The sequence below is a fragment of the Rhipicephalus microplus genome, unplaced genomic scaffold (genome assembly GCF_043290135.1).
Source record: "Rhipicephalus microplus isolate Deutch F79 unplaced genomic scaffold, USDA_Rmic scaffold_13, whole genome shotgun sequence".
NCBI lineage: Eukaryota > Metazoa > Arthropoda > Arachnida > Ixodida > Ixodidae > Rhipicephalus > Rhipicephalus microplus.
In genome coordinates this window covers 13,796,235-13,812,284 of record NW_027464586.1, presented here as the reverse complement: position 1 = coordinate 13,812,284, position 16,050 = coordinate 13,796,235, and the positions used below count along the sequence as shown (strand labels likewise).

The window sequence follows — 16,050 nt, the reverse complement described above, 5'->3', positions numbered from 1 at the left end:
TTTCTAGTTGCGGAGTTTCTACTTGCGGAGTTTCTAGTTGTGTAGTTTGTAGTTGGGTAGTTTCTACTTGAGTTTATAGCTGTGGAGTTTCTAGTCGCAGAGTTTCGAGTTGCAGAGTTTCAAGTTGTGGAGTTTCTAGTTGCGGAGTCTCTAGTTGTGGAGTTTCTAGTTGCGGAGTTTCTAGCTGTGAAATTTCTAGTTGCGGAGTTTCTAGTTGTGGAGTTTCTAGTTGTGGAGTTGCTAGTTGTGGAGTTTCCAGCTGTGGAGTTTCTAGTTCCGGAGTTTCTAGTTGCAGAGTTTCTGGTTGCGGACTTTCTAGCTTAGGAGTTTCTAGTTTTGGAGTTTCTAGTAGCGTGGTTTCTAGTTGTGGAGTTTCTACTTGTCGGGTTTCTAGTTGCGGAGTTTCTAGTAGTGGAGTTTCTAGTTGTGGAGTCTCTAGTTGTGGGGTCTGTAGTTGTGGAGTTTCTAGTTGTGGAGTTTCTAGCTGTGGAGTTTCTAGTTGCCAACTTTCTAGCTGTGGAGTTTCTAGTTGCGGAGTTTCTAGTTTCAGAGTTTCTAGTTGTGGAGTTTCTAGTTGTGGGGTTTCTAGTTGTGGAGTTTCTAGTTTTCGGGTTTCTAGTTGCGTAGTTTCTAGTTGTGGAGTTTCTAGTTGTGGAGTTTCGAGTTGTTAAGTTTTAGTTGCGGAGTCTCTAGTTGTGGAGTCTCTAGTTGTGGAATTTCTAGTTGTCGAGTTTCTAGTTGCGGATTTTCTAGTTGCGAAGTTTCTGGTTGTAGAGTCTCTAGTTGTGGAGTTTCTAGTTGTGGAGTATCTAGTTGTTGAGTTTCTAGTTGCTGAGTTTCTAGTTGCGAAGTCTCAAGTTGTGGAGTTTCTAGCTTTGAAGTTTCTAGATGCGGAGTTTCTAGTTGTGGAGTTTCTAGTTGTGGAGTTTCTCGTTGTGAGGTTCGTAGTTGTGGAGTTTCTAGTTGTGGAGTTTCTTGTTGTGGAGTCTCTAGTTGTGGAGATTATAGTTGTGGAGACTCTAGTTGCGAAGTCTCAAGTTATGGAGTTTCTAGATGTGGAGTTTCTAGTTGTGGAGTTTCTAGTTGTGGAGTTTCTAGTTGGGGAGTTTCTAGTTGTGGAGTTTCTAGTTGGAGTTTTTAGTTTTCGAGTTTCTAGTTGTAGATTTTCTAGTTGTGGAGTTCCTAGTTGTGGAGTTTCTAGTTGTTGGGTTTCTTGTTGTTGAAATTCTAGCTGTGGAGTTTCTACTTATGGACTCTCTAGTCGTGGAGTTTCTAGTTGTGTAGTTTCTATCTGAGGAGTTTCTAAATGCGAAGTCTCTAGTTGTGCAGTCTCTAGTTGTGGAGTTTCTAGTTGTGGAGTTTCTAGTTGTGGATTTTCTAGTTGAGGAGTTTCTACTTGCGGAGTTTCTAGTTAAGTAGTTTCTAGTTGTGGAGTTTCTACTTGAGTTTATAGTTGTGGAGTTTCTAGTTGCAGAGTTTCTAGTTGCAGAGTTTTAAGTTGTGGAGTTTCTAGTTGCGGAGTTTCTAGCTGTGAAATTTCTAGTTGCGGAGTCTCTAGTTGTGCAGTCTCTAGTTGTGGAGTTTCTAGTTGTGGAGTTTCCAGCTGTGGAGTTTCTAGTTGCGGAGTTTCTAGTTGCAGAGTTTCTAGTTGCGGACTTTCTAGCTGCGGAGTTTCTAGTTGCGGAGTTTCTAGTTGCAGAGTTTCTAGTTGTGGAGTTTCTAGTTTTGGAGTCTCTAGTTGTGGAATTTCTAGTTGTGGAGTTTCTAGTTGCGGAGTTTCTAGTTGCGGAGTTTCTGGTTGTGGAGTTTCTATTTGTGGAGTTTCTAGTTGTGGAGTCTGTAGTCATGGAGTCTGTAGTTGTGGAGTTTCTAGTTGTGGAGTTTCTAGTTGCGGAGTTTCTAGCTGTGAAATTTCTAGTTGCGGAGTCTCTAGTTGTGCAGTCTCTAGCTGTGGAGTTTCTAGTTGGGGAGTTGCTAGTTGTGGTGTTTCTAGCGGTGGAGTTTCTAGTGGCGGAGTTTCTAATTGCAGAGTTTCTAGTTGCGGACATTCTAGCTGTGGAGTTTCTACTGGCGGAATTTCTAGTTGCAGAGTATCTAGTTGTGGAGTTTCTAATTGTGGAGTTTCTAGTTGTGGAGTTTTTAGTTGTGGAGTCTCTAGTTGTGGAATTTCTAGTTGTGGAGTTTCTAGTTGCGGAGTTTCTAGTTGCGGAGTTTCTGGTTGTGGAGTTTCTATTTGTGGAGTTTCTAGTTGCGGAGTTTCTACTTGCGGAGTTTCTAGTTGTGTAGTTTCTAGTTGGGTAGTTTCTACTTGAGTTTATAGTTGTGGAGTTTCTAGTTGCAGAGTTTCAAATTGTGGAGTTTCTAGTTGCGGAGTCTCTAGTTGTGGAGTTTCTAGTTGCGGAGTTTCTAGCTGTGAAATTTCTAGTTTCGGAGTCTCTAGTTGTGCAGTCCCTAGTTGTGGAGTTGCTAGTTGTGGAGTTTCCAGCTGTGGAGTTTCTAGTTGCGGAGTTTCTAGTTGCAGAGTTTCTAGTTGCGGACTTTCTAGCTATGGAGGTTCTAGTTGCGGAGTTTCTAGTCGCAGAGTATCTAGTTGTGGAGTTTCTAGTTGTGGAGTTTTTAGTAGCGTGGTTTCTAGTTGCGGAGTTTCTAGTTGTGGAGTTTCTAGTTGTGGAGTTTCTAGTTGTGGAGTTTTTAGTTGTGGAGTCTGTAGTTGTGGAGTCTGTAGTTGTGGAGTTTCTAGTTGTGGAGTTTCTAGTTATGGAGTCTCTAGTTGTGGAGTCTCTAGTTGTGGAATTTCTAGTTGTGGAGTTTCTAGTTGCGGAGTTTCTACTTGCGGAGTTTCTAGTTGTGTAGTTTCTAGTTGGGTAGTTTCTACTTGAGTTTATGGTTGTGAAGTTTCTAGTCGCAGAGTTTCGAGTTGCAGAGTTTCAAGTTGTGGAGTTTCTAGTTGCGGAGTCTCTAGTTGTGGAGTTTCTAGTTGCGGAGTTTCTAGCTGTGAAATTTCTAGTTGCGGAGTCTCTAGTTGTGGAGTTTCTAGTTGTGGAGTTGCTAGTTGTGGAGTTTCTAGTTCCGGAGTTTCTAGTTGCAGAGTTTCTAGTTGCGGACTTTCTAGCTGTGGAGTTTCTAGTTGTGGAGTTTCTAGTAGCCTGGTTCCTAGTTGTGGAGTTTCTACTTGTCGGGTTTCTAGTTGCGGAGTTTCTAGTTGTGGAGTTCCTAGTTGTGGAGTTTCTAGTTGTGGAGTTTTTAGTTGTGGAGTCTACAGTTGTGGAGTCTCTAGTTGTGGAATTTCTAATTGTGGAGTTTCTAGTTGTGGAGTTTCTAGTTGCGGAGTTTCTGGTTGTGGAGTTTCTAGTTGTGGAGTTTCTAGTTGTTGAGTCTGTAGTTGTGGAGTCTGTAGTTGTGGAGTTTCTAGTTGTGGAGTTTCTAGTTATGGAGTCTCTAGTTGCGGAGTTTCTAGTTGCGGAGTTTCTAGTTGTGGAGTTTCTAGTTGTGAAATTTGTAGTTGTGGAGTTTCCATTTGTGTAGTTTTTATCTGAGGAGTTTCTAAATGCGAAGTCTCTAGTTGTGCAGTCTCTAGTTGTGGAGTTTCTAGTTGTGGAGTCTCTAGTTGTGAAGTTTCTTTTTGTGGATTTTCTAGATGCGCAGTTTCTAGTTGCGGAGTTTCTAGTTGTGTAGTTTCTAGTTGGGGAGTTTCTACTTGAGTTTATAGTTGTGGAGTTTCTAGTTGCAGAGTTTCCGGTTGTGGAGTTTCTAGTTGTGGAGTCTGTAGTTGTGGAGTCTGTAGTTGTGGAGTTTCTAGTTGTGGAGTCTCTAGTTGTGCAGTCTCTAGTTGTGGAGTTTCTAGTTGGGGAGTTTCTAGTTGTGGAGTTTCTAGCTGTGGAGTTTCTTGTTGTGGAGTTTCTAGCTGTGGAGTTTCTAGTCGCAGAGTTTCTAGTTGCAGAGTTTCTAGTTGCGGACTTTCTAGCTGTGGAGTTTCTAGTTGCGGAGTTTCTAGTTGCAGAGTATCTAGTTGTGGAGTTTCTAGTTGCGGAGTTTCTAGTTGCGTGGTTTCTAGTTGTGGAGTTTCTAGTTGTGGAGTTTTCAGTTGTGGAGTCTCTAGTTGTGGAGTCTCTATTTGTGGAATTTCTAGTTCTGGAATTTCTAGTTGCGGAGTTTCTAGTTGTGGAGTTTCTGGTTGTAGAGTTTCTAGTTTTGGAGTTTTTAGTTGTGGAGTCTGTAGTTGTGGAGTCTGTAGTTTTGGAGAACAGCTGAAAATGCGCAGGATTGCTCCAAAGTTCGGCCGGCTTACAAATGTTACAACGGTTGCCAGCATCGACACGAGCAGCTGCCCAGACCTGTCCTCGACGATTCGAGAGATTGTTCGCGAAGAACGTTTTCGCTATAGAGAACAGACGCATTCAGCAGTTGATCACCATTCTGTAAACAACCAACATTCGGTATATGTGCCACGTGACGCTGTGACTGCACCGCCGCCTTCTACGACCCCTTGGCAATCGATGGTTAGTGCAGCAGCTGTTGAGTACAGCGCACCCCCACGTCCAAGGAGAGCACCACGCTGGCCAGCTCCTCGCCATGACCGACGCCCCAGCGTCCGCCTTCTTCGCAACGACAAGTCTATCCCTATGATATACGGAACGAACCGACCCAATACGCCAGGGAAGACGATGTTCGATTCATCGATGAACAAAGAGAGTTTCGACCTCTCACAGTTTGCTACTCCTGTGGTGTACCAGGACATATTTCGCGATTTTGCAGACGTGTAGCTACACGGTATGCCTACCCACCACACTTTGCACGGCCTTCCGAACTACTTCGCGATGACCCGTGAGCAACGTACGATGGCCCACCACAACACTTCACACGATCGTCTGGTCGACCGTACAACGACCCTAAGGCAACACACTTGCTGCCTCGCGACGACTACTGGACACGCAGCTTCCGGAACCACTCCCCTACATCTGACAGGAGCTTGACGCCTCCACCACCTCGTGTTCCCCGTTCTCCTTCACCACGGCGTCGCAATACGTCTCCTTTGCCACAAGAAAACTAGCAAGCGCGGCCGATGGAGGTGAGGTCACCGGAGACGTGCGAATATCACAAATACCTCCTGTGTTGATGCTCAACAACAAAGTACGTGTTTTTGTTGACGATGTGCCTGTGATGGCTTTGGTGGATACGGGGGCAACCATTTCGGTCATGAGTGCGTGTTTTAAAGATACCTTGGGGCGGAAGGTTTTATTTAGGTGGAATCAAGCTTCGAAGTTGTGCGGAGTGAGTGGTGAGGCACTGCATCCTGTTCGTGTGTGTAAAGCTGACGTGTTTCTCGGAGGCCGCGTTATCCCCACGGAATTCGTGATTATTCCGCAGGCAAGACACAATGTTATTTTGGGTATGGACTTTTTGAGGGAGTGTGGTGCGACTGTCGACTGCCGCACAGGGACAATAGTCTTGAGTGATCACGTTCCGCCAGCACTCTTGGAAAACCCTGTGGATGGTGAGACGGCATTGTGTGTCTGTGGTGACACTATCATACCACCGTTATCAACCGTTCGTGTACCTGTAGGTTGCAGCAATAGCTATTCCGCCAACTTTGATGGCAACATAGAACAAGTGTACACCAACTGCATGAAAAAGAATGTGTTGATCCCACATTGTGTGGTGTCGATCAGACGAGGACGCGCTGGCTTATGGACTGTCAATTGCTTTACAGAACCCGTGATGTTACCAGATGGTCTAAAGTAAGCCGTCCTCAGTGGACTACACGAGGTCTTACTGGTGACCGAGCTTAGAGATGCGCTGGAAGAGCATCGTAGTCACAGTTTTGAAACGGCTCTTCTGTCAATGGTGAATAAGTCGCTGAGCACAAGTGAACGCCGAACATTGGTCAATGTACTTCCGAAGCACGTCTCTGCATTCGACTTTGCGCAGAAAGACAAAGCACCCCTAATCCCTGCTTTTCGGACATATCACACTATCAACACGGGTTTGGCCAATCCGATTAGACAAAAGCCATACCTTGTTTCGCCATCCGAGCGGCGGATTATTAATGAGCAGGTGAACGAAATGATTGAAAACGGTATCATTCAAGAGTCGGTAAGTCCATGGGCAGCTCCAGTAATTCTCGTTAAAAAGAAAGACGGATCCTGGAGATTTTGCGTCGATTATCGCCGAATGAATGCTGTAACAAAAAAAGACGTGTACCCACTTCCATGTATTGATGATGCCATAGACTGTCTGCATTCGGCCTCTTACTTTTCCTCTGTAGACTTAAGATCGGGCTACTGGCAAATTCCCATGCATCCTGAAGATAAAGAAAAGACAGCCTTTGTAACCCCTGACGGCCTCTTTGAATTCAACGTGATGCCATTTGAACTGTGCAACGCGCTGGCGACGTTCGAGCAATTTATGGACACTGTTCTTCGTGGCTTGAAGTGGAGCATTTGCATGTGCTATCTCGATGACGTCGTCATCTTTGGCCGCACCTTCAGCGAACACAATTTACGTCTGGATACTGTACTGACTTGCATAAGAAACGCTGGCCTTGTTCTTAACTCAAATAAATGCCACTTCGGAGACCGACAAACCCTTGTTCTCGGACACCTAGTCGATCTGGAGGGCATCCGTCCAGATCCCCAGAAGACAGCAGCCGTTGAAACGTTCAATGTGCCACGCTCTGTGAAGGAGCTCCGCAGTTTTTCGGGGCTTTGCTCCTATTTTCGACGCTTTATACCTAAATTTGCCGATGTCGCATATCCGCTGACATGTTTGCTACGGAAGAATACTCCCTTCGAGTGGACTCCGGAGTGCGACTCCTCCTTTCGTCAACTGAAGTTCCTCCTGACGTCGTGGCCTATTCAACTCTTCAACCCATCAGCTCCAACCGAACTGCACACAGATGCCAGCGGCATAGGAATCGGTGCCGTCTTAGTTCAACGCTATGGTAACCGCGAGCACGTGATTGCATACGCAAGTCGCTCTTTGAGTAGGCCCGAGCAGAATTACACTGTTACAGAACAAGAATGCCTCGCGGTAGTATTTGCGATTCAGCGGTTTCGGTCTTACCTATATGCACGCCCTTTTACAGTCGTCACCGACCACCACTCATTGTGTTGGCTCGTCAACCTTCGGGATCCTTGCGGCCGTCTAGCACGCTGGGCACTTCGGCTGCAAGAGTATAACTTCATAGTCTCGTACAAAAGTGGTCGACGACACGCCGACGCAGATTGCCTTTCGCGCATGCCACTGAGCACTACAGAGTGTGACGCCGATGACCTCGATCACCTCGTAGCTTCTGCGTCACCAAAGTTTGCCGACCTCGGTACTTTCAAAGATGAACAGAGAAAGGACACCAGGCTATCATCGCTTTGCACAGCTCCTACGGCATGCCATTTCTGTGTACGCAAAGGACTCCTATATAAGAAGAACTTTTCCAGCACTGGCGCACGTTTCCTCCTGGTAGTGCCAGAAAGCCTTCGGACGGCGATTTTAGGTGCTATGCATGACGATCCTACGTCCGGGCATTTAGGTTCTGCGCGGACGCTTTACCGTGCTAAGGAACGCTTTTATTGGCCAGGAATGCGACAGTCAGTCGAGGCTTATGTGGCCAGCTGCACGCAGTGTCAACGCCATAAACGCCCATCTACTGCTCCGGCTGGTCTTCTACAGCCTTGCCACTTCCAAGCACACCTTTCCAACAGGTGGGCATTGACCTCTTGGGCCCTTTTGCAAAGTCGGCTAAGGGCAATCGCTGGATAATTGTATGTGTCGATTACCTCACGCGCTACTGCGAGACGGCGGCCATACCAACCGCAACTGCCAGCGACGTCTCTGTGTTCCTGCTGTAGCACGTTATCCTCCGACATGGCCCACCTCACGTGATCATTAGTGATCGTGGGCGACAATTTACGGCAGATATAGTAGAAGAGCTCCTTTGATTGAGTGAGTCCTGCCTTCGTCACTCGTCGCCATACCATCCGCAAACAAATGGGCTCACGGAGCGCACCAACCGAACAATTGTAAACATGCTCCTTATGTATGTGGCATCCGACCACAAGAACTGGGATGACGTGCTACCATTTATAACGTACGCGTTCAACACCGCTAAGCACGAGACAACAGGCTATAGCCCCTTTTTCTTGATGTACGCACGACCGCCACGGCACACACTCGACACAGTTTTGCCATTCTCGGCGCACGAGAACCTCTCAGTCACCGAAATCCTTTGCCTTGCAGAAGAGGCGCGTCGTATTGCTCGTCTACGCACTTTGGCATCACAGGAAAAATCGAAGGCACACTATGACGTCCGCCACCGGCCTGTAACTTGCCATCCAGGCGACTTAGTGTGGCTTTGGACTCCGGTGCGAAGACGCGGGCTATGCCAAAAGTTCTTGGCCACATACGACGGACCATTTGTCATTCTCAACAAAATCACGGAAGTCACATACACAATAGCTCGTCTCACGAGAAGTGGTAGAAGAGCTGCTAAAACCCAAGCAGTCCATGTCGCTCGATTGAAGTTGTACACACCAAGGGCAGCTTGGTTGGCGGCAACGCAGCATTCCGCTGACAGCATTCTCTCTTGCGTGCGCAGGTATCTACGGATTCAGCGCGAAATCACCGCGAATCTGCCGCAGCACTGTAAAGCGGTCAATAGAAGTGCGTGCTCCTAGCACGAAGGAATCAACGGACTGGCTGTATCATCACAGTGCCACGTGGATGGATGGATGGATGGATGGATGTGGCTGTACCCTTTAGATCGGGCGGTGGCTAGCGCCACCAAGCCGTAATATCTAATGAACCAAAAACTATATTTATTTTTTTCCTTAAAAAAGAGTTTGTGGATTCGTACTTTGCAGTGAAGAGTTTAATTTTCACTCGCGCCTTGACTTTAGCCACCAATCAGATAACCTCCTTCTAGTGAAGTCTACCCGCTTAAAGTTTATTTTGCCCTCCCGGTCCCTAAACCCCAGTGCTTTGAAAAACTCTGCGCCATCATCCTGACCTATAGGGTGAAGCCCTTTACAGAACATTATCAAGTGTTCGGCAGTTTCTTCTTCCTCTCCACACGCACTGCATAATGTGTCTACCCCTTCGTATTTGGCCCGATATGTCTTGGTTCGCAGTACTCCCGTTCTGGCATCAAACAGTAGAGAACTACCCGAGTATTATCATAGATCCTTTCCTTGGCAATTTCCTGCTTAAACGTTCGATAGACCTCTAGTGCGGACTTCTTAATCATACCCATTCTCCACATGTCAGTCTCCGTTTCCTTCACTTTCTTCTTAACCGATAGTTCTTTTTGGTTTGGCCACCTGCTGTTTTCTAAGTATTTACCAGTCAACTTCCTGGTTCGCTTCCTCCATTTTGTATCGACATTCTTCATGTATAAGTAGCTGAAAACCTTCCTAGCCCAACGCTCTTCCCCCATTTCTCTCAATCGCTTCTCAAATTTTATCTTGCTGCTAGCTTCCCTGCCCTCAAATGATGTCCATCCCATATCACCTTGTACTCCCTGATTTGGTGTATTCCCGTGAGCTCCTAAAGCAAGCCTACCTATTCCACGTTGCTTAATTTCTAATCTTGCTTGAACTTCTGATCTCATGCACAAGACCGCATTGCCGAACGTCAGCCCAGGAACCATGACCCCTTTCCATATTCCTCTCACAACATCATACCTATTGTAATTCCACAGTGCCCTATTTTTTATGACTGCTGCATTCCTGTTACCTTTAGTCGTCACGTATATTTCGTGTTCCCTCAGATACTCGGTCCCATTGCTTATCCATACGCCCAGATATTTGTATTTATGTGTTATCTCTAGCGTGACCTCCTGTATTCTAAGCTCACTACCTTCGTTGTCATTGAAAATCATGACTGCTGATTTTTCCTTACTGAAGCTGAAATCTAACCTATCTCCCTCATTACCGCAGATGTCCATCAATCTCTGCAAATCTTCCTTGTTGTTGGCCATTAGCACTATATCATCTGCGTATAATAATGCTGGTAGTGCCTGATCAATAAGTTTTCCTTGTTTGACTAAAGAGGGGTTGAAGCCCAGTCCACTTCCCTCTAAATTTGCCTCTAATCCTTGTAGGTACATCATGAATAATAAGGGTGACAGGGGGCACCCCTGCCTAAGCCCCCGTTTTACCTCTGCAGGCTTGGATACCTGTTTTTCCCACTTTATAACTACCTTGTTACCTTTATAGATACCCTTTAAAAGATTAGTAACTACATGTTCCACGCCTAGTGTGTCAAGTATTCCCCACAATTCCTCTTGAACCACGCTATCGTACGCTCCCTTGATATCCAAAAATGCTAGCCACAGGGGCCTGTGTTCTTTTTCTGCTATTTCGATGCACTGCGTCAGTGAGAACAGATTGTCTTCCAACCTCCTGTGTTTCCGAAACCCATTCTGCAGTTCCCCCAGCACACCCTCATCCTCTATCCACGCCTGCAGTCTTTCCTTTATAATCTTGATCGCCAGCCTGTAGACCACTGATGTCACTGTTATAGGACGGTAGTTGTTTATGTCGGCTTTGTCCCCCTTTCCTTTATAGATCATGCTCATCCTGCTAAGTTTCCATCCATCGGGAACTTCACCATCGATTATTATTGTGCTCACTGCCTCTCTCAAAGCCTGCTTAGACTTCGGACCTAATGTCTTTATCAGCCTAATTGGAATGCCATCTGGGCCTGTTGATGTACTACTAGGAACCCTTTTCTCAGCCCTTACCCACTCTTGTTGTGAAAATGGAGCCATTGCACCACTTGATTCGTCCTTGTCTATTGTGGTGCATAAAGTACTTCTTTGTTGAAATTTTTCTGTCACTTTTGTTCCTATATATTCAATAGCTTCGTCCCCTTCTAGCCTAGCACCTTGGGCTGTAGTTATAAATCTCTGCTCTAGGCTCGTCTCATTTCTTAGGGAGTTTAGATGGTTCCAAAATTTCGCAGCTGCCTTTCTATCTTTTTTATGTACTTCTGCCAGCCACTGATCTCCTTTCCTTCTAATCTTTTCATTGATCAGAAGGGATGCATCCCTTCTACAGCTTAGAAAGGTCGCCCATTTTCTTTCAACATCATCTGTCGTTTCACCCCGCTGCTTAGCATGTCTGTGTTCCCTAGAGGCTTCCTGACGTTATGCTATGGCTCTCTTAACTTCCTCATCCCACCAACTTTTGGGTTTGTGTCTTCTTTTCCGGGGTGACTTGTCACGCGTCTTAGCAAGCTCTAGCTTAAAGAGTCTAATTAGATTCGTGTATGTCCATACTGTCTTATTATCCTCCGTGATTACTTTCTCAATTTGTTTAGTGGCTATTTCAATTTGCCTTTCCGGATAAAAATTTTCCTGTAGTTGCTCATCTTGTCTTCTTCCCACTTTCGTTGCTCTTCTTAAACTTAGCTTGATACGTTTGTGATCACTACCCAGACTTCTGGAGCCACCTTCATCTATGTGCATTTCCCTGAGCTTATCATACATCCTATGTGACATCAGTGCATAATCTATCGTCGACTGAACCCTTCCTACCTCCCATGTTATTTGCCCTTCACACCTCTCGGTACTGTTGCAAATGATCAAATCGAGCCTTTCACACATATCCATGATCATTTTGCCTGTCGGGTCGGTATACCCATCTATATCTTCTATGTGCTCATTCATGTCTCCTAGTATAATTATCTCGCACTCTCTTCCTAACTCTTGAATGTCCTTTGATATACACTCTACCATTGTCTGGTTTTCCTCTCTGGCCTTTGCTCCCGTCCACGTGCCACCTGTGACCAACGCCACCTGTCCATCTACAACAGAACCTTCTTCTGGAAGCTATATAAGCTGGGCTCATCGCGGAACCCTTCACTGCGCAGCTGGGTTGGTGGCAACGCAGCATTCCGCTGACTGCATTCTCTCTTGCGTGCGCAGGTTGGTTGAATTTCCATTACTGAAAACAATTTCGCTTTTCTTTTTTGCCGCACCCATTGCTGCCAAACCAAAATGCCCTCTTGTGCTGAGCTATCTAGAGACTTGGAATTATTACGCAAAGAAGTTGGAGAGTTGCGTAACAGTGTTGCCATGTTTAATGACATTTTTGAAACTATGAAGTCTAAGCAGGAGAGCCTGGTTAAAAAAAATAAAGAGCTGTCTCGAACCAACGAGCAGCTATCAAAACAGGTTGCTGAGTGGCAGCAATATTCGCGCATGAACAATGTTAAAATTTAAGGTATTCCGGAGACAAAAGGCGAAAGCTGTGAAGCAATTCTGCAACAGATCGCAGATAAGATTGGTTGTCCTGTGAGCCCGGCTGAGATAGATGTGGTGCATAGGGTCCCCGCTAAAAGTGGCTCGAATATTATTGCGCGTTTTTGTTCACGACAAAAAAAGGTTGAATTTGCTTCAAAGGCCAGAAAAGCGAGTCTGACAACCCGGTCTATCGCCATGATGAATCAGGATAAGCCCATATTTTTCAACGATCACCTAACACCAGAAAACAAGCGGCTCTTTGCTCAGGCATGGGCACTTAAGAAAGAAAAGCAGTGGCAGTTCCTATGGGTTGACAACTGCCGCATTCAAGCAAGAAAGTCCACGGACAGCCGAGTGTACCACATCTCTGGTGTTAGTGATCTGGCCGTGTTTTCCAAATAGCAATTAAGCATGATGATTCTGAGCCATCATGGCGACACACACTGTCCTCGAACTGAAGCAACTTCTTAGTTCGTTTGTTTCTCATATTTCAATCATGCACTTTAACACCCGAAGCTTACCGAAAAACTTTGATGATATGGTTAATTTCCTTTCTTTAACCGATCATCACTTTTCGCTCATATGTCTATCAGAAACATGGCTATCTGCAGATGTTGACAACATGTTTTCCATTCCGGGCTATCGTGCTGAATTTTTTCATCGCCTCGGTGACTATCATGGTGGAGCAGCCATGTTTATTTCTAACGCATCGTCATATAAACGACGTACTGATATCGGGTTTTCTGTGTCTAAATGTGAATCAGTCTGGCTCGAATTTGACCGTGATTTCCTTCCGTCTAACAAAAGAACTATCATTGGTTCAATTTATCTGTCTCCATCATCATCTTGCGGTGACTTTTGTGTTGAGCTTGATAATATACTAAGCTCGTTTATTTCCGAAAATTATAACGTGATCATTTTAGGCGACATTAACATTGACATTACAAATATTAAGGACGGTTCTTGTGCTCAATACGCTAACTGCTTCATGGGTCATGGGTTGACATCTCTGCTGGATTCTCCGACACGATGTGCTCCTTCTGGTCGGAACACGCTTATTGACCATATACTCAGTAACGTTATGTCAGTCCAGGAGGCCAGTGTGGTCAATTTTGATCTAACAGATCATTATCCAATTTTCCTGTTATTAAAAACACAAACTAATTGTAAAAATAAAATGGTCAATGGTTGTCGTTTAGATTCTGCGAAATTCGTTCATTTGGTATCCCGCTTTGTCTGGGGGAAACTATCGCAAGAACCCTGTGTTAATAAAGCGTTTAGTACCTTGACTGAGAAACTAACAGGTATCATAAACTCGTGTACATCTGTATCCACCATATCGCGTTGGTACTCAGCCCCTAGAAACCCGTGGATTACTAGAGGACTGCTGCGTAGCATAAATAAAAAAGATAACCTTTACAAAAAAGTAAAACTTCAGCCGTTCAATCTGTCTCTCAAGACCCGCTTTAAACTCTATTCACAAACTCTTACAATCCCACTTAAAAAAGTCAAACGAACCTACTATCAAAATAAAGTGCTCGAAAACGGGAATGACAGTAGGAAAAACTGAAAAGTAATTAAAGAATTCTTACATCTCGATTAGCCAGATGCACTTGAGACCGAATTTTCGGGTAGCACCAGCGTTCTAACTTGCCCTGTCACTATCGCCAATTCTTTGAATGAATCATTTTTCAGCAACTCAGTATCGACTGTCACTAACTTACCTTCTTTGTCTCGCTTGCCTCACTCTTTTTTCTTAAAACCCACGTCACCTGCTGAGGTTCTTTGCATTATAACAAGTTTAAAGACGACAGGATGTGGCCTGGATTCAATTTATCCAGCTAAAATCAAACTTGTTGCTCGTGAGTTATCTTCTGTGCTCTAAGAGCTTATCAACACCGCATTTCGTTCAGGCATTTTTCCTACAATCCTCAAACAAGGAAAAGTAATACCTGTATTCAAAAAGGGAGACCGAAACGTTTGTTCTAATTACCGACCTATAACAATCCTCCCATTCGTTAGTAAGGTAATTGAGAAGCTCATTGTGAATCGCCTAGTGGACTACCTCACAAAATTTAACCTTTTGTCACGTAAGCAGTTTGGTTTTCGTGCTACATTTTCTACCGAATTAGCACTGATTAAACTAACAGATAGCATAAAACAGTCCATCGATAAGGGGCTCTGGGCAGGGGCGTTATTTATAGATTTAACTAAAGCCTTCGACACTATAAACCACTCTATTTTGTATGCTAAACTTAATTCCTTGGGAATTTGTGGGCCTACTTTAGCCCTTTTACAAAGCTACCTCGCTAACAGAACCCAGGTTGTCAATTATGGCGGTGTTTTATCTTCACCAATAATAACTAACCAGGGAGTCCCACAAGGCTCAATTCTGGGACCTCTCATGTTTCTTATCTACATTAACGACTTACCATCATCACTTAACTCATCTGACTGCATCCTTTATTTATTTATTTATTTATTTATTTATTTATACATACTGCAGCCCCCAATTTGGGGCTATGGCAGGAGTGAGCAAATAACAAACAAACAGATCAACAGAGCAATAAAACAAAAGAACACCTAACGCAAATCAGCAAGGGCAGGTAAAAAATTTTCCAGCGGAAGGGAGCGAATATCACCGGACAGCTGATTCCACATTTCGGCAGTGAAAGGAAAAAAACTAAATTTGAATGTGTTAGTACGACAATGGTAAGGCTTGATATTAAGGTGGTGATTACTTCTAGTTGTGGACGGCGAGGCAAATGAGATGTAGGTATTGTGGGACATGCGATAGACCGAGTTAATAAAACAGTAAAGCAGTTTCATAGAATCCTTTAGACGGCGCATGCGTAATGTGGTTAGTTCAAGAGAAGACAGGGCAAGGGAAGGTGAAAAGTAGCGATCATAACGGTTACAAATAAATCTGATAGCTTTTTTTTTTTTGAATGGCCTCAATTCTATCGGTTTCACCCTGCTTGTGTGGATGCTGACGATACCACGATAGTTTCTAGTGACAAAGATCTTAACAATCTACTAGCAAAATTAAACACTGATGTCGCGAAACTTGTTTCATGGTGCAAAAATAACTTGTTGAAAATCAACCCTGTTAAAACAACTTTTATGTTATTTCACTCGTCCCAAAAAAGTGTTCCGATTTCACCCGAAATATTCATTGATAACTGCGTCATCACCCCATCAATGTTCACTACATTTCTAGGTGTCACATTAGACCCTCAACTCAAATATAACATTCACGTGAATTCTGTCGTCAAGAAGACTGCTTTTAGCATCCGCATACTCATTGGCACAAGGCATTGTTTTCAGCAACACATTCTAAAATCGCTTTACTATGCTTTCATTACCAGTCACCTAACCTACTGCATTTCATCCTGGGCCAATACCTACGCGCCACACCTAACATCTCTCCTTCACCTTCAGAAAAGAGCAGTCCAAATTATCACACATAGTTCTTACACAGCATCAGCAGCACCCCTCTTTAGCACTCTCGAAGTTCTACGGTTCATTTGCACCTTTCAACTCAAACTTGGAATTTTATTATTCAGAGGTAGAGTTGGTGACATTCCCACTGACATACTTCCCCTCACACATCTCCACAATAGTAGTAACACACGGTTTTCTGAAAATAGTAACCTTCTGCTTCCAAAAGTAAGAACTAACTACGGCAAAATGACAGCCTTGTTTTCTGCGATTTCATTCTGGAACTCACTACCATCAAGTATTAAATCAAGCCCCTCATTACATTGTTTCCGGTGGCATCTAAAACAGTTCTTTTTAACAACATGCGACAC

At 44.5% G+C, this 16,050-nt stretch overlaps 1 long non-coding RNA gene across 1 annotated transcript in view; it reads right to left on the bottom strand.

Moving 5' to 3' along the window:
* The window catches only part of LOC142784019 (uncharacterized), a 204,983-nt gene that overhangs the window by 31,667 nt on the left and 157,266 nt on the right, over positions 1-16,050 (bottom strand). The gene's annotated exons all lie outside the window — the stretch shown is intronic.